This window comes from Trachypithecus francoisi, unplaced genomic scaffold (genome assembly GCF_009764315.1).
Source record: "Trachypithecus francoisi isolate TF-2019V2 unplaced genomic scaffold, Tfra_2.0 Lachesis_group14, whole genome shotgun sequence".
Classification (NCBI taxonomy): Eukaryota; Metazoa; Chordata; class Mammalia; order Primates; family Cercopithecidae; genus Trachypithecus; species Trachypithecus francoisi.
The window spans coordinates 26,837,487-26,860,419 of record NW_022681459.1 but is presented as its reverse complement, the minus strand read 5'-3'; the positions used below and the strand labels follow the sequence as shown (position 1 = coordinate 26,860,419).

Sequence of the window (22,933 nt, the reverse complement as noted above, 5' to 3'; positions counted from 1 at the left end):
TGGTGTAGCACGGCCCAGGGCATTTACATGCTCGACACCTGCATCCTTGTGTCAAACTGGTGAGACACTGCCGCCTCACAGGATGCTTGGGAAGCACTGCATGCCCAGCAGTAACTATTTCTGTCCTAACTTCTAACAAACCTCAACTCAGTTTTGCCTTCAAGGTCTACCTTGCCAGAGGCGTTCTGCCCACCACCCATCCAGTTATAAGACAAGCAGAGTGTACACTTTCCATGGCCTGACCTGAACCCCAGGGAGAGTGGGAAGTGTGGTCCAGAAGGTGCTGAGCACCTCACTCCTGGCTCACCGCTCACATCCCAGGTCACACCTACTGAGAGCCCGGTGGCACCTGCAGGGAGAGCCCAGCCTGGGGGCCACCAGCTGCTACAAGGACAATGACCTTCTCTTGGAGCTCCAGGGGGAGGAACAGAATTGGGCCTCACAGGGTTCACTATGGAAGTAGGCTCTTTCCAGAGCCAGTTAAGGAGCCACAAGCCCCTCCCACAAACGTCCTTACATCACAGGTCCTTTCAACACAGTCGGGGAAAGCCTGTGAACTCCTCTGAATAATGTTTTTACACGCACAATACAAAACATACAGAGTTACAGGGGAAATCGATTACATTGAAATAAATGAATCAAAATATTTTTTAAAGTGAGCCAGAATAATATACACACTTCTTCACTGCTGCATTTAATAATGATTTCCAGCTCTAGATCTGATAAAAACTACCTCAACTTTGCAGGCAGGACTAGCTTCACCCGTATGTGGAGATGTCCACCGCTGCTACAGTGTGATGTGAAAATAAGTGATTTCTTTCAGTGACAAAGTCACAAGTTCTACTACTGTAGATGAGGGCCCCCTCCCAAAAAACTCCCATGTTAAAGTCCTCACCACCAATACCTCAGATGTGACCTTATTTGGAGACAGGCTCTACACTAAGTTTCAATGAAGTCATTAGGGGGATCCCTAACCCGTATGACAGGTATTCCTTAAGGGAAATTTGGATACAGACTCACAAATAGAGAAAACACAGCGTAAAGAGGAAGGCAGGACTCGAGGCATTGTGTCTCCCAGCCAAGGAACGCCAAAGGCAGCCAGCCACCCCCAGAGCCCGCGAGAGGGCCTGGAGTAGATTCTCCCTGACAGCCTCAGAATAACCAACCTCAGCGACACTTTGGTCTCAGATTTCCAGCCTCCAGATCCCTGAGACAGCAAATGTCTGTGTTTTAAGCCACCCAGTTTGAGGCACTTTGTTACCACAGCAGCAGAGAACTAAGACAGTGCCTATATTCATAAAGAAAGGAAGAGCTCAATTTCAGTTAGAGGTTCCGGAAAATAAGGATGTCATGTTTTGGGGTGCTCAGGGTCTGCTTCCACCAAAGGTGAACAGTGGTGGACAGGCTCACATAGCGGGGACCCCTGAGCTGAGTGACCGTCACACTTCAAAACCACGATGGCACCGATTCAGGGAAAGACATCAAAGTGGCCTCATTCCCAGCCACTCCAGAAGGTTTTTCTTTTTTCTTTGCAGTTGTTTTATCTGACCTTGTCTTCTGGCTGGACCACGGCTGAGGGAGGGCATTGGCGCCAGGGTGGAAGAAGCGGGACATGGTGAGCTGCTCATTATCACCTTTTTTTTTTTTTTTTGTAAAATACACTTTTTAATCTTATTAAAAAATGGTGATAGTAGCTGACAATTTTCAATTGTTTTTCTATTAAGCAAAATAAACTGTCAAGTCTATTTCAGCGGCTCCTCCATCTAAATGATGTTTGAACCATCTCTCCGGCATCCTGTGGCTGCCCCACCAGAGCCACAGGAGAGCGCCCCGGCTCAGCTGGGACCCTTGCTGGTCACCAACAAGCCAGGCGCTGATATCTGCACGCAGGTATGAACAGGGTGCCTCTGGCCTCCCCTTGCCTGAAAGGGAATTTCAAGCGTCCCCACCCAGGGAGGAATGGTTTCTTTCTCAGTCTTTCCCATCTGCTTGTGGCAGCCCAACCAAGAACGGTGGACAAAAGTCTCACTCATCGTCCCCTTTCAAGCTCGCAGATGCTGCTGCTGCTGTGGTAACAAAGTGCCTCAAACTGGGTGGCTTAAAACACAGACATTTGCTGTCTCAGGGATCTGGAGGCTGGAAATCCGAGACCAAAGTGTCGCTGAGGTTGGTTCTTCTGAGGCTGTCAGGGAGAATCTATTCCAGGCCCTCTCGTGGGCTCTGGGGGTGGCTGGCTAACTTTGGCGTTCCTTGGCTGGGAGACACAGGAAGTTCCGTGAGGTACTGCCCTGGCCACACGGCCTCAGGAGCAGCCTGTGCCGGCCTTTTGCAGCTGACCGGTGAAGGCAGGAACACACCCTGTTGGAAGGGCTCTCATATCACCTGCAGCTGTCACCTACAAATAAGGTCACATTCTGAGGTCGTGCAGGTTAGGACTTTAACACAGGAATTTTTGAGGAGGGGGCCCTGACCCACAGGAGTAGAACTTGTGACTTGGCTACCAAGAGAAATCATCCGTATTTATTTTATTTTGTCTCTCAGTGGAGGCGCAAAGTCCCGCCCCTTCATCCCAGGCCCTTCCACTGGCTCGGGAAGCCTCTTCCGACCACCTCCCCTGGGGCAGGCAAGGGTCCAGGTGCTGGGGGTTCCACAACAAAGACGACAAATCTTTGCAGGGTTCAGGGCTCACAGGATGAGCCAAGCAGTAACTGGGATCTGACACAGTAGGGTGGGGCGTGAGGTCTGGCAGAGACCCCAGTTGGGTGCCTCTGAATCCCTAACCAGGCCTCCACCTTTACATTTCCATGTCTGTCTCTGCACTGCCCAGTTTTAGCAAGAATCCTCCATTCGTTTGGCCAGGATCCCCCACCATGGCTATCTGATCAGTTCCTTGTCCCCCACCCTCAGCGTCTGGTCACCCTGGCCTCAGCCTCCAGATTCCCACCGTCACTATCTGATCAGTTCCTCATCCCCCACCCTTAGCATCTGGTCACTCTGGCCTCTGCCTCCAGATCCCCACCATCGCTATCTAATCAGTTCCTTGTCCCCCACCCTTGATGTCTGGTCACCCTGATCTGCCTCCAACAAGGTGGGTTTAGCCAGAATCCCCCTCGCCCCTGGGGTCTCTTCTAAGTAACTTTCCACCCACTGAGCCTTCCACCCTGCTTCTGGGCTGCACCTCCCCACTTGTCCACGCTGTATTCAGAATTAAGCCCAGCTCTATACTGAGGTCTCTTTCCCCTACTGCAATAGTTCCTGAATAGAAACTGTCTTCACCTTCTACCTCCTGTCCAGCTCTGGCTTTTCTTTAACGGGGAAGGGGAAAGAACAGAGGACCTGCCTGTGGATATTCAGGGAGACCTGCTCCAGGGAGGCTGGCCAGCAGAGGCAGGGAATCCGGAAGGGCCCCGTGGGTTCCAGAAACAGCATGGTATGCAGAGGGAAAGCTGGGAAAGGAGGCTGGAGACAGGCAGAGTGGCTCAGAGTGGCCGAGAGGAGCAAATGAGCAGTCTGGACTCTGGCCAAGGACATCATGTGGCCCATGGTTCTTCTCAGGGCTTTAAGGGCCCATGAGTCTCGAGTCCAACAGGGCCTCTCTGTCCCATTCATCAATACAACACAGAAGCCTCCAATCAAATTAAGTGACTGGGGAGAAAAGCGATTTGGACACATGATCATTGGTCTCAGGACTGATGAATTTAGAGCTGGAAGGCATTTTAAGGATTGTCTTAGTCACCTCGGGCAGCCACCACAAAAAACCATACACCGGGTGGCTTAAATATCAGAAATATCTTTTCTCACGGTACTGGAGACTGGAGTCTAAGATCAGGGTGCCAGCAAAGCCGGGTTCTGGCGAGGGCCTCCTCCTGGCTTGCAGATGGTCGGCTTCCTGTTGTGTCCCCACAATGGCAAAGAGACAGCCCTGGTGCCTCTTTCTACAAGGACGCTCATCCCATCATGAGCGCTCTACCCTCAGGACCTCGCTGAACTTACTCAGCTCCCAATGTCCTCATCTCCAATCACCATCCCTTTGGGGGTTAGGCCTTCAACATACGAATTATAAGGAGACACAATTCAGTCCACAGCAAAGATCGTCTCCCAGCATTTATTGAGCACCTGCTGTGTACAGCATGGCACTGGTCATGGGGAGTAGCCATTGGGGTCTACTCAGATTTCCCTCAACTGCATGGAGATCCAAACTTGCCCCCAGAACACACCACCAGAGGGAAGTGCTGCTCTCTTCCAACCTATCCACTGTGCTTCATGCTAGGAAGCATCATTTAACCCCCTAGACTCTTATTCTCTCCTAAACATGGAGAAGATGACCTCACCCGGTCTTGGGACTAGGACTCAAGACAGTGAGAAAGAGAAGGTGCACATGCTAGGAGGGTCTGGCCCCCATTCAGGCTCTGTCCCCTCCCCTCACTCTACAATCTACCCTCTGCTGAAGCTCTTTCTCTTTTTATTTTTTTAACTTAAGTACCTCTACTAGGAGCTCCCAATCTCTAAGCAGCCAAAAGCACAGTCAATATTTTTATAACCCGATTCTTTTAAATCTCTGATGCATTGTTTTCTGATTAATAGCCCAAATAACACTGAATGATTTTATTTGAACAATTTTGTCCACTGTGTCAAATATGGTGTCTACAGATGCAGGAAGGCCAATCTACAATGGACTTTTTTTAAAAGTAAGCTTTTGATTACACAATAAGCTAAGAATCAAAGCACTGAAGTCTTTCTTCTGACCCAAAACTAAACTAAACAAATTAATACCATAGCAAAATAAGATCACCAGAACATCATTAATAGGGCTGCCAATTATTCTGTGCAACCAACCACACTAGAAATCTCTGACAATTCTGTAAAACTTTTTAACTGTCTACATCTAGTGAGATAACAGGAGGATGGCATCTTTAACCGCACATAAAACACCTTGAAAACAAAGACAAGTGCTGTCTCCCAAAGAACATCTTCTCCCAGGTTATTCTGGAAACTTGTTGCCCTAATGGTAAAGCCACAGACTCTAGGCTGCTTAAGTAAGGTCTCCATGAAGAATTTGAGAGCAATAGGAATTCAGCGTGCAAACCACAGGCAAAGGGGTGGGGAAGAAAGAGGAAGATTTTAAACAAGCGGCCGAGCATGGTGACTCACGCCCATAATCCCAGCGCTCGGGAGGCTGAGGTCAGTGGATCGCTTGAGCTCAGGAGACCAACCTGGCCAACATGGCGAAACCCTGTCTCTACAAAAAATACAAAAATTACCTGAGCATGGTGGTGCACACCTGTAATCCCAGCCACTCGGGAGACTGAGGCCCGAGAACCAAAAATTTCATTAATTAAATAATTAATTAAAACAAGGGAGTATGATCATTCTAGAAACCGGCCTACTGGATTTCAATTTATATGAGGCACCCTAAACCAGAGGCAATGGAACCAATTCCCAGCACTCAGATTTAATTGTGCTACATGAAGTCATCTTAACTCTACACGGCGTGAGATTTTGTTCTCGACAAACAAGTTTGGCAATCCTTAACATAAGCACCAAAGACTCCTTCAGTCGGCTGGCAAGGTCCTGCTGTTCCAAGTGACTTCCTCTGCCTCTCAGCCATCAGGATATCCTTGTTCCCTTTCAGCTCTGTGGAGCTTTTGTTTTGTGTTGTTTTGCTTTGCTTTTTTGAGACAGGGTCTCACTCTGTCACCCAGGCTGGAGTGCGGAGGCACCATCTTGATTCACTGCAACCTCCACCTCCCAGGGTTAAGTGATCCTCCTGCTTCAGCCTCCCAAGTAGCTGGGACTACAGGCATGCACCACCACACCCAGAGAATTTTTGTATTTTTTGTAGAGACCAGGTTTTGCTATGTTACCCAGGCTGGTCTCGAACTTCTGAGTTCAAGGGATCTGCCTATCTCCATCTCCCAAAGTGCTGGAAATAGAGCCATGAGCCACTGCACCCAACCCCCTTTCAGTTCTTGACCCTCCTGCTCTTTCCCAGTTTTGCTTTCTTCTTTCTCTCTCTGCTCAGCTAACTCTTCCTTACCTTTAATCCTCATTTCCTTATCACTACTCACAGCACCCCATATTATACTGTATCACTTTAATTATTGGGATTGTATTTTATTAATTCCTGATACAAACCTTGGAATACCACTCACCTTTCTCACTAGTCAATCACTCCAGAAGGTCAGCAGGCACCATTTTCTGTATCTTTCATCATTCTGGACAGGATGTGGCACTTAGAAGCCTAGCGGAGAGTTCTGAATGAACAAATGAGAAATGAAGCTGCCCACGTCTCCAAAAGCCAAATGATGCTTCTTTGTGACTTGGATATACTTTCTTACTTGAACACAAACGCATGGTTTCAATGGCCTCTTTTCCAGATGAAACTGTTGTACGAAAAATTTCAGAGTGTTAGGTAATTTTGCTTATAGACACTGCAAAAGACTTCAATTATTCCTCAGAAGAAAGAGAATCTGGCTTATTCAATGGAGGAAGAAGTAACATCAAGAGTTTCACCCCTGCTGTTCATACAGAGGAGGCCAGTGGATGATTACAGCCAAAGGGAACTCCTCGGGAGTGTTGAGAAGCAGTAGTCCAGGGCACCAGCTTCTGGGCAAAGCTGCAGAGGCAGCCTGCTACCTTTCCACACCAGCAGGAGACCTTTGGTCACATCACACGTTCTCTGTTCTCGCTTTTGAAAATGGAATTTTAAAAAGCATGCAGAATCAATAAAAGAGATGTTTTCATAAGCACTTTACTCCAACCGTGCAAGGGGCAAGAATAAATGCACTCAAGATCATCCCGCCCGTGCTGGGAGGCAGAGGGTGGCTGCGGGATCAGCGTCCGAGTCTAAGATTTCACTGAGAACATGTTTTAATGTGGGGACCTTTGCTTAACAGAGTGAAAAAACTATTATACTAACAAAGTGATCGACCCCCGGGTCGGGACAGTTTGGCTAACAGGGATGCTGACAGTGAATCATTCTCACCGTTTGACCACTGCCTGCCCTTGGGTGTGCGGTGTTTCTCAAAGCTTGTCCCAACTGGAACAGGGACAACAGGTCTGTATTCCAAGTCCAGCATGACTCCCCCAATTTGCCTCTTAGCCAGCAGAGACTCTGGAAGGAGCTAGTCCAGGAGGTGCTGCTGGTCTCCAGCACCTCAATATGTCCAAGCCACCTCACACAGATAGGAAATGGGGAGATACCACGTGGTGGCAGCCACAGAGAGGCTCCACACACACCAAACCCCTGCTGGGGCAGTCCCCACTGGTTATTTTCCAGATGTGAGGAAACCAACGCATCCATCATGACCCACTACCTCCTGCTGGGAAAATTCTGATAAGGAAGAACTTAAGAAAAAGAAGCCACCTCTGGCTGAATCCACCAGGATAGGAGAACTTCCTGCTTCCCTCCAAAGGCAAAGAAAAGCTTGCACACGCAGGGCGAGACCTGAGGGTGATTCCCAGAAAAGGAGAAACGAAAACAAAAACATCAGTTGAGAAAGTTGTCTCTGTTCCTGGACCAAACTGCATGGTAGGAAGAGGGCAACTGTGCCTTTATATGCCCGCTGCCTGTGGTTACCAAAAATGACTCCGGGAATGGTCAGGAAAGTGCGATTTTGAACACAATAGAGTTGTCAGCAGCAGGGTGAGTAGACACAGGCCAGCAGAGAAACACGTGGTGTCTTCCAGCCATGACTTAGGGAGCACGTTGCTAACCAGGCCATGCCTGACGCCTCCATTCCCTGTGGCTCATGCTCTTGACAATGACTGCATCATAATTTGGGCCAATCATTTGACAACACAACCCACTCCTGGCAGTATAAGAAGAGTGAGAAGACAGGGGGGTGAGCCAGTCAACACCCATTCGTCCCCCCAAGACAGTCAGTGCAGCATGGTGGGGAGGTAGAAGCCTGTGACCCTGAGGAGGCCAGGGCTGGGGTCTTCCAGTCACTCCTGCATAATCTTAGCAAATCATTTTTTCTCTCCCAACCCAAGCTCTCATTTTTAAAAGGTCACAATGCCCAATCTGAAGGTTGCTGTGAGAATTAAACGAAAGCGTTCATGGCACAAGGTAGGAGTTTAATCAATGCTGGCTCCCTTTCCCTCCTTGTGCATCACAAGAACACAAGACATTCCTTCACCCCCTCTAGGAATATACGCCATCGTTTCAAATGTCAGACAGTGGTTCCGTAAGCCGCTGAAGCTGTACCTTCTCTATGTTTCCCATCACTGTGAACTTTGCACTTTTTGCAATGGAACTGTGAGAGGAAAATAAATCTTGGGACCCCAGACTTACTAAGCCAAAGGGAAGAGTCAAGCTGGCAGCTGGCTCATGCAAGTCTGCCTCCCATTTGGGTTCCTAAATAAGATGGCAACAAAGATGAAAAGCTACATACCTCCCTCATATTTTGCCCACAAGCTCTGAGCCCCAAGCTCTTTACCCTACAGCATTTCTGCTAAAGTTCAACATGGTAATGTAATTAATGTTAATGTAAATTAATAGCTTATCTTCACAGGTGTGGGGGACATAGGACAGAACTCAGAGTCGTCTCTTTGCCCGCCTGAAATAAATGCATGTCTGATTGTTTCCTCTGCCCTGCTGTCTACATTACCTAATGTAAAAATGCAGATCCACCGAGCCAGACACAGGCATGAATGACTATTTACCCACCTCTCACATGAAAACCGCCTATTTCTTAATATCCTGCCCTTTCCCCTGTAAATACTGAAGACCTCAAAATCATCTTAGGAGAAAGGCATAGACCTGTCTCCCGGGCGCCCATCCTTAACTTTCGCAAATAAATGTCCTGAAATGATTGAGACTTGCCTTGGTCATTTTCCTTGATTGACATAACTGTCACTGTCAGTCACTTCCACAAGAATGCATGATTTTACGACAAAATAAGCCACAGAGAGGAGCAGGGAAAACTCATACTCCCCCTGCATACCAGCCTCGAGGAGCTGCGGGAAGGTCAGGGGAGCAGGCATGATCTCCTCTTGCCAAACGCTAAAGCACCTTTCCCTCATCAAGGAGCATCTCTACCCCATCTTTAAGCACACATAATAAAAAGCTTTAAAAATTTCAGCTGTCTCCTAGCAATCTGTGGCACCCTTCAAAACTTGGGAAGGAAGACGCTGACAGAGCAGAGAATGTGGGTACACTTCTTTTCAAACAATAACCCACAAATGAAAAAGGAAACTCAAATTCAACCAGAAGAAAAAGCTCAATTGTTCTCCCATCCGCCTGTCACCTACATAAAACAGCTGCAAAAGCAGAGGCAGGCAAGGCAGCTGTTGCTGCCAGGAGTGCTAATGCTAAGGCTTTTCACACAGGCTTTTCTTTTCTTTCTTTCTTTCTTTTTTTTTTTTTTTTTTTTTTTTTTGAGATAGAGTCTCATTCTGTCAACCAGGCTGGAGTGCAGTGGTGCAATCTCGGCTCACTGACCCTCTGCCTCCCAAGTCCAAGCGATTCTCCTGCCTCCCAAGTAGCTGGGATTACAGGCATGCACCACCACGCCCAGTTAATTTTTGTATTTTTCGTAGAGATGGGAGTTTCGTCCCAGTGGCCAGGCTGGTCTCAAATTCCTGACTGCAGGTGATCTGCCTGCCTCGACCTCGCAAAGTGCTGGGATTATAGGCATGAACCACTGTGCCTGGCCCAGGCTTTTATTTTCATCAACATGAAACTGCATTGACAGGCTTTGTCAATCCTGCGACGCTGCCCATCTCCATCAGCGTCTCCACAAGGCCCTCGCCAATGGCCCCACTGAGTCCAGTTTAGTATTCATTTCATTGCATTCATGTAATGGATGCAAGCTACCCCTCCCTGTGTCTATCCCATTAGTAAAGAATATTCACAAAATCTTTTTTTTTTTTTTTGAGACAAGTTCTCACTCTTTCACCCAGGCTGGAGTGCAGTGGCACGATCTTGGCTCACTGCAGCCTTGACCTCTCGAGCTCAAGCAATCCTCCTGCCTCAGCCTCCCAAGTACCCAGGACCAAAGGCGCACACCACCATGCCCAGCTTTTTTTTTTTTTTTTTTTTTGGTGGAGATGGAGTCTCGTTATGTTGCCTGTTCTGCAACTCCTGGCTTCAAGCCATGATCCTGCCTCAGCCTCCCAATGTGCTGGGATTACAGGCGTAAGCCACCATGCCCAGCCAACAAAATATTTAAAATAGGCTATTTTGACTAAGACAAAATCAAAATTATCCCACTTCCTCCATATGTTAATCCATTTTAAAAATTGAGGAAAATGTTCTCGTCTGTATTTTCTAACGTCTTCAAAAACAGCTGATCCTGCAAGTACTTTCCAAAGAAAGAGACACAGCAAACAGAAACATCCAAAAACAAACAAAAAAAGAAAGGTAAAAATTCAAATAGGAGGTATATAAGAAGAGGAACCTCAATGTGTGTAACTCCTCAAGTAACCGTACCTCAACTGCTTTGTCTGTGCAGGTCCCTAGGCCTGGAATGTCCTTCCTCACCTTCTCAGGTCGGCCATTCCTACATTCTTCACATGAAATGTCCCATCCTTTGGTTTCCCGAAAGCAGAGATAAATAATTTATTACCATTTATTACTAACTTTCTATGTGCTTCTTTAGAGCAATTATTACATTGTAATACAAAGGACACTATTTTATGAATGTCTCTGAAGCTGACCTTTGCTTTCTTCATTTGCTAATTCTCGTGCCTAGCTCAGAGCCCGTGAACCCGAGTGCAATGTACACTTGATGAATGAGTGGATGTGATAAGAAACCAGCCAAAGGAGAAATTAATTATTTAAACTTGAAGCATGTAACTTGGTATAGGGAAGATTTTCCTATGGAAAGTAACACTTACGGAGAAAGCTGCTACAGAACAGAGACAAGTCAAATTGGTATTCTACTGCGAAGGACCGGTGCCTCTTTACTTTTCATATGTAAAATGGGGATCATGAATTCTACTTGAAGTTGTGGGATTTGCTACCAAAACAGCAAAAGTCCTCTTAGTCAGGCTATCAAAGCACAGCGTTTAGAACACAAATCAAAAAAACTTCTGGACAGTCAGTTCTATACGTCTCACTTTTACCAGAGATTTATAAAGCCTGAATTACAATTATAAAGCCTGAATTATGTTCAGAAGAGAGAGGCCAGGAGAAAGAGAGCATATATTATATGATAGAATATATGAAGAATTATATGATGGAATATGAAGAATTTTCAACATCACTTATAATGCTTAACATTTAGAAACCATGTCTCAGAGAAAGAAAAGACTAGAACAAGAACCAGTGGGTAGAAAATACTGAGATCAAATTCAATCAAAGACTTAACAATGGTTATGCAAATAATTAGTAAAATCTAAAGGTGGAATGAGCTATTCCAGAAAACAGTTAATTAATGTATCATGAAGATATTTAAAAACTTGGAATTCAAGCATTAAATGGACTGTAAAAGACTAGCTTAATTTTAAGAACTTTTTTTAATCTAAATTCCATAATGCTAATATTCTAGTTCACAAAGTTAGAGTAAGACTTTAGGGCATCAATTTGATATCACATTTCAGCTTTTTAAATTTTTTTATTTATTTTAATGCTTTAAAGAGACATCATTGACACTTATTTTCATAAAATCAGTTTAACCGTGGAAATCCCAGGCATAAACATGGTTCTGTAGTGTTGGAAGCTAAAATACAATTGCTATGGATTTTAACTTCATGTTTTTAATAATGTGAGATTTATCATGTTTGTAGTAGTGCATAACTCTAGCTAATATCCCAAACTTTCTTTACAAATGGCAAACTACTTTTTGGCATTTTCTAACCTTGAAATACCCGTTCTCACCACCATATTATACTAGAAGTCTTCACCATTCAACACAGCAAGAAAAGGAAATAAAAATGCAGCTGGGTGCAGTGGTTCACACCTGTAATCCCAGCACTCTGGGAGCCTAAGGCAGGTAGATCGCTTAAGCCCAAGAGTTCGAGACAAGACCAGCCTGCGCAACATAGTGGGCCTCCATCTCTACAAAACATAGAAAAAATAGCCAGGCATGGTGGCATGCGCCCATTGTTCCAGCTACTCAGGGGGCTGAGGCAGGAGGATCGCTTGATCCCAGGAGATAAAGGCTACAGTGAGCCATGATCATACCACTGTACTCCAACCTGAGTGACAGAGCAAGACTCTGTCTTGAAAAACAAACAAAAAAAGCATCCAGATTGGAAAGGCAATATTAAACCTGTCTTCATTCTCAAAAAAAAAAAAAAATAGAATGGATTTCATCTTTCTTGATAGAATCCATTTGTCATCAAATAATTCATCTTTGCAAGGCCTCATAGTTCAGTACAAGCTGGGCAAATAATTGTTTAACTCCTTCAAAACGTGTTTGAGAATTTTTAAGGATAGGCCCAAATACTGACAGCCTTACAAGTACTCTCAAGGCGTTTTCCTGTATTGAGACACATAGATCCTGAAAAGAGCTGGACTTCTCACCCACGGTGTGAGAGCAACTGCTGACCCAGGGAAGAGGGTCTGAGCCAGGGAGCATGAGGGAGAAAAGGGCCTCAGGAGCAGGGATGGGTGCATCTAGGCTCCTACGCAGCCACTCTCTAGGGTGACAAGCCAACCAAGACAGGAGGAGCAGGGCTGGTGGGACCCCCTGTTTATCAACCACAAGACACTGCCCACCACCGAGAGTTATGATCGGTGGTTTAAACCACGTGCTCCACAGAGGGTCTGAATCAAACACAGGCAGCCTGGTTGCAAGGCTGTTTCTGCCTGTCACTAACAGTGAGAGCTCAGGTGAGTTATTTACCTTCTCAGACCTGCGCTTTCCTCATCTGTCAAATGGGAATAACACCGTAAAGTCCACCCCCACCCTCTACCATGGCAGCAACTAGAGGAGCTTCAGGTATCCTTCTCCATGCCAGAGGCTTGCTAAAGAGCCCTTCAGGTACATTTTACAGTTATTTATTTACATTTTACAGTTACATCATTTACATTTTATAGTTATTGATTGACAGCTTGTTATTCAGCCCTTTACAGACCTTCTCTTCATGTGCATGAAGAGAGGAGACTCTAACAAGCCCTGCATCCCATAGTTTCAGGTTAGCCGCTGGGAGAGCTACAGGATGCAGGGGCCACTGACTTAGAAAATGCCAGATGCAGGCTGGGCTGGGCGCGGTGGCTCACGCCTGTAATCCCAGCACTTTGGGAGGCCGAGGCAGGTGGTTCATGAGGTCAAGCGTTCAAGACCAGCTTGACCAATATAGTGAAACCCCATCTCTACTAAAAATACAAAAATTAGCCAGGCGTGGTGGCACCTGCCTGTAATCCCAGCTACTCGGGAGGCGGAGGCATGAGAATTGCTTGAACCCAGGAGGCAGAGGTTGCAGTGAGCCAAGATCATGCCACTGTACTCCATCCTGGGTGACAGAGTGAGACTCCGTCAACAAAGAAGAAAGAAAGAAAAAGGAAGGAAGAGAAGAGAAGAGAAGAGAAGAGAAGAGAAGAGAAGAGAAGAGAAGAGAAAAGAAGAGAAGATTAGAGAAGAGAAGAGAAGGGAAGAGAAGGAGAGAGAGAGGGAGAAAGACAGAAAGAAAGGAAAGGAAAGGATAGGAAAGGAAAGGAAGGAAGGAAGGAAGGAAGGAAGGAAGGAAGGAAGGAGAAGAGAAGAGAGGGAGGAAAAGAGAGGAAGAGAGACAGAAAGAAAGGAAAGAAAGGAAAGGAGGGAAGGAAGGAAGGAAGGAAGGAAGGAAGGAGGGAAGGAGGGAGGGAGGGAGGAAGGAAGGAAGGAAGGAAGGAGGGAGGGAGGGAGGGAGGGAGGAAGGAGGAGGGAAGGGAGGGAGGGAGGAGGAGGGGGGAGGAAGGAAGGAAGGAAGGAAGGAAGGAGGAAAGGGAGGGAGGGAGGGAAGGAAGGAAGGAGGGAAGGAAGGAGGGAAGGAAGGAGGGAAGGAAGGGGGAGGAGGGAGGGAAGGAAGGAAGGAAGGAAGGAAGGAGGGAAGGGAGGAAGGGGGGAGGAAGGGAGGGAGGGAGGAAGGAAAGGAAGGAAGGAGGGAAGGGAGGAAGGGAGGGAGGGAGAGAGGAAGGAAGGAGGGAGGGAGGGAGGAAGGAGGAGGGAGGGAGGGAGGGAGGAAGGAAGGAAGGAAGGAAGGAGGGAAGGGGGAAGGGAGGGAGGGAGGGAGGAAGGAAGGAAAGGAAGGGAGGGAGGGAGAAGGAAAGAAGGAAGGAAGGAAGGAGGGAGGAAGAAAGGAAGGAAGGAGGGGAGGAAGGAAGGAGGGAAGGAAAAAGAAGGAAGGAAGGAAGGAGGGAGGGAGGGAGAGGAAGGAAGGAAGGAGGGAGGGAGAAGGGAGGAAGGGGGAGGGGGGAGGGAGGGAGGAAGGGGAGGAAGGAGGGAGGGAGGGAGGGAGGAAGGAAGGAAGGAAGGAGGAAAGAAGAAGGAAGGAAGAGGGAAGGGAGGGAGGGAGGGAGGGAGCAGAAGGAGGGAAGGAAGGAGGAGGGAGGGAGGGAGGAAGGAAGGAGGGAAGGAGGAGAGGGAGGGAGGGAAGGAAGGGGGAAGGGAAGGAGGGGAGGGAGGGAGGGAAGGAAAGGGAGGGAGGGAGACGGAAGGAGGGAGGGAAGGAAGGAAGGAAGGAGGGAGGGAGGGAGGAAGGGAAAAGGGAGGGAGGGAGGAGGAAGAGGGAGGAAGGAGGAAGGAAGGAAGGAAGGAAGGAGGAGGGAAGAAAGGAAGGAAGGGGGAGGAAGGAAGGAGGGAAGGAAAGAAAGAAGAAGGAAGGAGGGAGGGAGGGAAGGAAGGAAGGAAGGAGGGAGGGGAAAGGGAGGGAGGGAGGGAGGAAGGAAGAAGGGAGGGAGGGAGGGAGGGAGGAAGGAAGGAAGGAAGGAAGAAAGAAAGCAAGGAAGGAGGGAAGGGAGGGAGGGAGGGAGGGAGGCAGGAAGGAGGGAAGGAAGGAAGGAGGGAGGGAGGGAGGAAGGAAGGAGGAAGGAAGGAGGGAGGGAGGAAGGAAGGAGGGAAGGAAGGAGGGAGGGAGGGAGGGAGGAAGGGAGGGAGGGAGGAAGGAAAGGGGAGGGAAGGAAGGAAGGAAGGAGGGAGGGAGGGAGGAAAGGGAGGGGGGAGGAAGGAAGGAGGGAGGAAGGAAGGAAGGAAGGAAGGAAGGAAGGAAGGAGGGAGGGAGGGAATGCCAGAGGCCTGAAGCTGCTTGCAAAGGAAACAGAATCACACTTCTGGAACGGGTTATGACTTACCTTTCATGCTACACAAAGTCAGGCAATCTAAAGGAAGAGAGGTGGCACCTCACCTACAAACTCCATGGAGTATGACCTGTTTTGTTAGTTTAATGGGTGGCTTCCGTCTACACGGCAGACATTTACGTGGACCTTCCCTTCGTGGTAATGTGGGAGTGAGGCTGTGGGAAAGGGGTCCACCCGGCCCAATGTCTCATTAGCAGTTTTGTGATCTACTACTAAGACTGAAGAGCTGTACACGGGAAACTGGCTTCGGTCAGCACGCAATCCACCCATCGCTCACCTCTCGCCAACAAAATCCTTCTCTTAGTCACACACCCCATCTCTGTGTCAACATGAAACGGGAGAAATTCCCTTGTCCCCCTCTCAGGGAGTGTGATGCAGGAGTGGCTCGCTTCTTCCATGTCCCGCTGCTCATACCTCCAGGGGAGCACGCAGACGGGCAGGCTGTGGGGCTCCAACCCCATGGTAGTGTCTAGTGGTGAATGTTTACTGCGGCGGCCCCAGTGGGCATGTGTTCCAGGGTGTTCTTTTAGTTTAGCCATAGGAGGCTTCTGTTAGCTCAATCAGACCCCTGCCTTATTGCAAGGACAGAGGGCTTTCTGTATCTTGGGTTCTTGCCTTGCTGTATCCGAAGAATCGGATCACATGTGGGCTTGGAGAATGAGTGCAAGGTTTTATTGAATGGAAGAAGCTCTCAGCAGATGGGGGAGCCAGGAGGGAGATGGATTTCCCCTGGAGTTAGGCCGCTGAACGGCCTGGGGTCTCCCCTGACTGCCCTCACCCAACTCCACATCCTTCTACCGATCGGTGGCCTGCAGCCTGCTGGTGCCTGTCGGTGCCTGTCTGTGCGCCCCTCTTGACATCCAGCCACCCATGTGTTCCTCCGCTGACGTGCTCCTCTCCACATCCAGCTACCTATGTGTCTGTCTGCTAGGGTCCTGGGGATTTTACAGGCACAGCGTGGGGATGTGGCAGGCCAGGGTGGTCTTGGGAAATGCAACATTTGGGCAGGAAAACAAAAATGCCTGTCCTCACCTAGGTCTGTAGGCACAGGCCTGGGGATGGAGCCCTAACCAGGGACCATGCCCTTCCCCTTCAGTATATTTAAAGGGACCGCACCCTTCCCTTCCCAGTATTTCTCTTCCCCTTTTCTGTATCAGACATAAAAGTGAGAAATGACCCAGTGAGGCAAGGACATTATGACAGGTGGACCCAAAAGGCAACACCCTGACCCTGACTTGCTCCAGGAAACATCCAACCACAGAAAGCTTCCTGCTCCCCTCCCTTAATAGTAAATAATCCTTCCTCTTTCGAAATGTCCCCAAAGGGCTCACCTGTTCCCTTGCAGCCAAACCATGGTCTGCCCAAGGTACCCTAAGACCAATTAAGTCTTCCTGCTTCTAAAACTGACACCTTAAGAGAAGCATGGCAAGTATTCCCTTTTGACTCTAGAAAAACCATTGTCCTCTCTAGCACCTCTGATGCCTGCTGCAAGAAAAGCCAGGCAGGTGGGTTCCCTGGTGGAAAGTTAATGAATCAATGACTTCTGTTCCTTTTGTCTTTGCAACCACAGCTGGGAGCAGTGCTGCTAGGTGTGCCCAGGAAATAAGCCCTGGGCGGGGCAGTCATCAGGGAGCCTGGGACACACAGAACATGGCAGGACTGACAAACACCCAGGCAACTGTTTCCTGCATACAACAGGGAAGCAGTGAAGATTTTTCAGTTGAAAACATCGTAAGCCTCGGCTGACCGACATGACAAGAGTCTACACAGTGGTTTCATGCCAGCAAGGGTTGGACCAGGGATACTTCGTACCTGATGGGCTTTTGCATGCAATGCCTGGTCTCTACCCTCCAAAGAGGGAATGCACACAGATCATCCATCTTTAGGATTCCCTGTCATGCCCATCAGAATGGCAATGGCCCTCCTGGGAGGAAGGGGGCTTTTCTCCTCTCGTGGAGCCGCAAGTGCAGGAACAGACATCTGCCACAATGACCCTAGAAAGGAAAAGGGAGGAACCAACAGTGCTCCTCGGTTTTAGGACTCGGAAAAAGTCACAGCTTTCCAGGTAATCCTTGTGAAATTTAATTCAGAAAGCTATGTGCTGGCCCCGTGTGCTCGGCCCTGATGGTAAATGTCCCAGGGGATCAAGAGGAGCACAGCACAGGTCCCCTGTTTTCGAGGGCAGGGTCGCTCCAAAAACACAGACACTAAGAGGAAAACACTTGCAAGCAATAGTCCCATGAATGAGAAAGACAACACGTGGCTCACTGTAAAAATGTGGTGCAGCTGTAAAGGCTAAAAATCATGAGAAACAGCGGATCCCTTCCACCACCACGTTCTGAGCATGTTCTGTGTGCTCTGCTCCCCAGCAGACTCTGGCAACACCAATAAAAGAACGCCATTTGACCGCCACCAAGACCACACTGGAGACAACCTCGACCTTTCCTCTGTATGAAGGGACTGGGTGAGGAGAGTGATCACAGGGTCCTTTCCAGTCCCAGGATCCTGAGATCCTATACAGAAGGAAGGACTGGTCAGGCCAAGGACTCTGGTAGAAAACAGGGAATTCGTGGGCAACAATAAGGTGTGTGCACAGCCCCTGGAGAAGATGTACCAGTCCTTATCTAAGCCACAGGAGCCTGTCTCCTGTGAATGCCATCATCTGGGGCTGCCTTGTTGGCCAACGTCCTCTGGATTTGGTCATGGGGAAGCAACAACAAGGGGTTTGGATCTGGCCAATGGGAAGCAGCAACAAGGAAAGCAGTTGGAGTTTCTCTCCCCAGGATGCCTCCTTGGCTTCTCCTGGCTACAGCCACATTTCTCTGCTCAGCTCCTTCTTCACAGCCCCTCCCAGTACAGCTGCAGTTCCATGCCCTCTCTCCAGGCCACAGCATGGTCTCACTCTTGTTATCCTGGTTCATTCTGTTAAATTCTTGAGGAAGTTAGTATATCAACAATGGAGTGATGTCTCTATGTGTCAAGCACTGCATTAAATTCTTTACATGCATTTTCTCAATTAACTTCACAATGATTCCATGTGCTATTATCATCCCTGCTCTAAAGATGAGAAACTGAGGCTTAGAGATATTGGGCAAATTGCCCAATAGTAAACATTCCAGTACTTAACTTCTGTGGTTTACGGTGGATCGTGTCCATGGATGGAAATTTCAAAAACTTGTCAGTTCCGCAACATAAAATGTCCTGTCCTAGTTGTTGGGACAAGAGAACGCAAAAGACATAGTCCTGGCCCTAGCAAAGATTCTAATCTTGGAGTATCAAAGGGAATAAAAAAGCTATGCAGAGAAGAAGGACAAGGAAACAGCACATGTACAGAACTGACAGTTGGAGGTGAATAAACACAGATTCCAGCATTGAGACCGTTGGTCCCAGGAGACAGGTATGTGAGGATTAAGAGCATGGAAGCGGCCGGGTGCGGTGGCTCACACCTGTAATCCAACACTTTGGGAGGCCGAGATGGGCGGATCACTTGAGGTCAGGAGTTCAAGACCAGCCTGACCAACACGGTGAAACCCTGCCTCTACTAAAAAAATACAAAATTAGCTGGGCATGGTGGCGCATGCCTGTAATCCCAGCTACTTGGGAGGCTGAGGCAGGAGGATTGCTTGAACCCAGGAGGCAGAAGTTGCAGTGAGAGGAGATCGTACCATTGCACTCCAGCCTAGACAACAAGAGCAAAACTCCATCTCAAAAAAAAACAAAGAAAGAGCATGGAAGATAATCTCTATTCAGAAAGTAGTACAGACACAATAACAAACCATAGATGTCCACACAGGAAACTCAAATGCATCCGTGATTTGTTAATATGGCAGAAGAGATTCTCAGAAGCAGCCACCCCTCCACAAGACCACCTCTTGACTCACACATCTTCACTCTCCATGGCACATCTTGCCCTCAACCTGCTATTTCCTCTAGTTGTGGGAAAAATCCATGGATTTCACCACACACGGCTACCTCCCAACCCTAACAAAAGATGACCCCCAAAAATCTACAAACAAGCAAAAATCCAAATCCAAATATCAACACAGGTCCCACCGGCAGGCCCACTCTTCAGAGACTGCCATTGTTCATTGTAATCATTGCCATTTATCTTACACTATCATGTCTTTTGGACTGTGGGCTTTGGGGGGCCTTCAATTTCATTGCAGATGGCATGGTAGAACATTCTGATTTCACAGTGGGACATTCTTATAGAAAGTGGGTGATTTCTACCTTGAGGTGATGAATGATTTCTTACGCCTGCCGTTTTCCTCTCTAGGGTGATTACAGAGCTTCCTCTGGCCTGCCATAACGTATTGTCTCTGGGAAAATGGGAAGATTTTACTGCCCCGACATGAACAGGGAATGTGCTTTGAGTTATTTTTCTGATAGATATAGAGCAAACGTCATGACTTCTGTTTTTCGGGTTCAAGATCACCTGGCCTGGCCTGAAGCAGATTCCCACGTCCAGACTTCGGGCAACACTTTGAGACCAAGATGCTCGGCCAGGATCAGAGAACCAGGCACTGACGGGGGAGGGTTAAGGCCGCCTGCAGCCCCTGCAGAGATGCAAACGCTGGCCTGCACAGCTGCCAAAAGACTCCACTTGAACCTCCAAGACTGTACAACCTAGACCGTCATTTACAGATGTGAGCGGCTCCCAGTAAAACAGTAGACATATGAAGAGAGCTAGCAACCAGAAGGAAGAATTGGGCAGAGCCAACCAGCACAACAACGATGGCCACAAAAGTGGACTGAATGCAAGAAACAAGAGGTGCGGCAGACAGTGATGCTCCCCACCCACCTCACCAGCTCCCAACGTTTTCCCACCTCTGAAGTCAGATTGGAACATGGGAGCAGTTCTGACAAGTGGACTGCGAGAGGCCATTTCCCTCCCACACCACACTGGAAAAACACACACCCCATTCTTTTCCCACCATCCTCCATTTCTGACCTTCCTCTACTTCTTAGGGAAGGAACTGAGTGTAATTTTTTTCAAATTCTGCATCATGACCCATTACTGCATCACCAAGTCAATTTAATAAGACAAGACATTGAAAAGAAAACAGAATTGGGTAGAATAAAATATTAGAAGGCCTGGGGAATGGTCAAGGCAAGTACTATTTGGTGGGTCATATGTGTGTACTGAGTCATCAGGTAAAAGGAATTTACTGTGGTTCCAAAGAGCTTAAAAGTCACTGACTCAGAAGGAGAGCTGTGTAGTCAGTCATGCACAAATATTACAGAGGCCAACACCCAGTGCTTAGAGCTCCACCACATATCCCATCCTTGCCATTTGACTTTAATCAGCTTTCTTAAACTGCTAAGCCTCCATTTCTTCAAACAGAAAACAAGTTACACAATAATGAAGCCAAGGACTGTCCGGAGGGCAAAATATACCAAATATATGTGAAAGCAATTTGCACAATAGAAATAACCTTGCCAATGTTAATAGCTGAAACCTTAAATCCATGCCTTTGCACAATCTGAACATTGGTTCTAGAATTAAAAGCTTCATTCTCTGTGGAAGGAATTTCAAGCACTATTAGAAGGAGAAACCTGAGCCACGGAAAAGCTCTGGCTTCATCCATAGGGATGCAATGGTTTCTGGTAAGTTTACAAAGAGTTTAGGAGATGTCTTTGTAGTCAATGCACTTAAGAAAGCAAATTATAACATCACCCCTTAGAAACCAATTTCACAGTGGCCATTCATGTATAAGTATTGTGCCGGTTACAAATACTCTCACCCAGATGGTAGTTCAGAACTTGTCAAAGTGCCTCCATAGCAATATTCTGTTAACCATCTTGTACATCCAGGTGTCACATAAGCAAAGAACCAAGGAAAATGAATGTCATTACAAAAAATAACCTGTCTACATCCTCTTCCCCTTTTAGAGGAACCACAGCCACTATTTCCTTGCTCCCAGGTCTAAATCGCTTAGCCTTCTATTAGAAGAGTGCAATCATCATTTTCCAGTGGAAATGTTCAGATCAGGAAAAACTTAGCATGAGAATGATGAGATATTGCAACTGCCTGCCTACAGCCCCAGGACTCACAGGAACCCCAGGACTCACAGGAACTCCAGGACCTACCTAGCTCAGTGGGAAAGAAGTAGGAAGAGATACACAAAGGTTTGCTGAATAAATCATCTGAAATGTATAAACTGGATAGACTGCATAACCATAAAACAAAGGCCACTTTCTCCCTGCATCCCCGGGCTCCATCCCTCTTGGCTCATTCCTTCCTCTCAAGGAGCACCCACATTCACACCCCCATCCCTACCACCAGAATGGTCCAAGGGGATTTTCAAGCCACTCTAGTAGGAAATGTCCACATTCCAACATGCAGGCTTCCAGCCTGGTGAGACGGTGACTGCCTTCTTCACCAGGTCCAATGGATGAAGTTCCAATGCATATTAATAATGAGGGATGCAAATGGTAATTGATTTTTCTGTTAAAATGAGGGCCATTTCCTTTGTAAATTTCTACTCTATTAACACAAAACAAAATTTCAGGCCGGGCGCGGTGGCTCAAGCCTGTAATCCCAGCACTTTGGGAGGCCGAGACGGGCGGATCACGAGGTCAGGAGATCGAGACCATCCTGGCTAACACGGTGAAACCCCGTCTCTACTAAAAAATACAAAACAACTAGCCGGGCGAGGTGGCGGGCGCCTGTAGTCCCAGCTACTCCGGAGACTGAGGCAGGAGAATGGCGGGAACCCGGGAGGCGGAGCTTGCAGTGAGCTGAGTTCCGGCCACTGCACTCCAACCTGGGCGACAGGGCAAGACCCCGCCTCAAAAAAAAAAAAAAAAAAAAAAAAATTTCACCCCCAAAAAACATTCAACAGACCTTACCTCAATTACCTGGCATCTCCTAGTCAGCCTCTTATTTTCTTTTCCTTCCAAATCAAGCTTCTGCAACAAAGAGCCTGTACTCACCACTCGTACCGCCTCATCCACCAAGTAATTAATCCTCAACTCACTGTACTCTGGCCTCCACTCCCACTGCTTATCTGAACATACCAAAGGTCACCAATAGCCTACTGGGGGCCAGAAAATACTTAACATAGGAATATTCATATTCCTTTCCCCAGTCTCCCAAAAGTGCTTTTACCAGCTTGTTCCTTTTGCAGATTTACCGTAAAGGGTAAGGGAAGACTTGGGAAATGCTGGAAAAGACAGACAGTTACTAGTAGAACAGGATGGACATGGAAAATAAGAGGTACCTGACAGCCCAGCTCCATGCCAGCCACCAGGCTGTCAGGCAGAACTTCTCAAAACCGCAAGTCCAGTAGTTTCACTCCAACACTTGAAACTTCACAGTGGCAACCCATCACCTCCCAGTAGACACCACACTCCCATATAAGATGGCTTAAAGTCCTGCAAACACACCCTTTCACGTCAGATCTCCACACCGTGCTTTCCGTCCAGACTGCCCTGGAGCTCCTCTTAACACTTTGATATGCAGCCCAAATGTAGCCCCTCAGTGACATTTCCCTGACATCTCCCCTAAAAAGCAGGCTTCACCAGCATCCCCTTTCTTGGTACCAACCCTATTCCTCGTAAATGGCTTCATATAGCTCTGTCGTATTCTAGTTATTAAGTTATGTCTCTCTACTTCTTTACTGAAAGCGACTTGGATACAGGAAAATATTTAAGCCTATCTGTTTCAATCTCAATACCTCATGCATGTCACATCATGGATGCTCA

At 47.7% G+C, this 22,933-nt stretch overlaps 1 protein-coding gene across 3 annotated transcripts in view; it reads right to left on the bottom strand.

Moving 5' to 3' along the window:
* The window catches only part of B3GALT5 (beta-1,3-galactosyltransferase 5), a 54,033-nt gene that overhangs the window by 11,571 nt on the left and 19,529 nt on the right, over positions 1-22,933 (bottom strand). For 2 of the 3 annotated variants that reach the window (XM_033232512.1, XM_033232511.1), the window contains exon 3: positions 6,153-6,383. The gene's annotated coding sequence lies outside the window, so the exon portion shown is untranslated. Of the gene's footprint in view, positions 1-6,152; positions 6,384-22,078; positions 22,264-22,933 lie in introns of those variants that run through there. The other variant, XM_033232513.1, reaches the window with a different exon arrangement.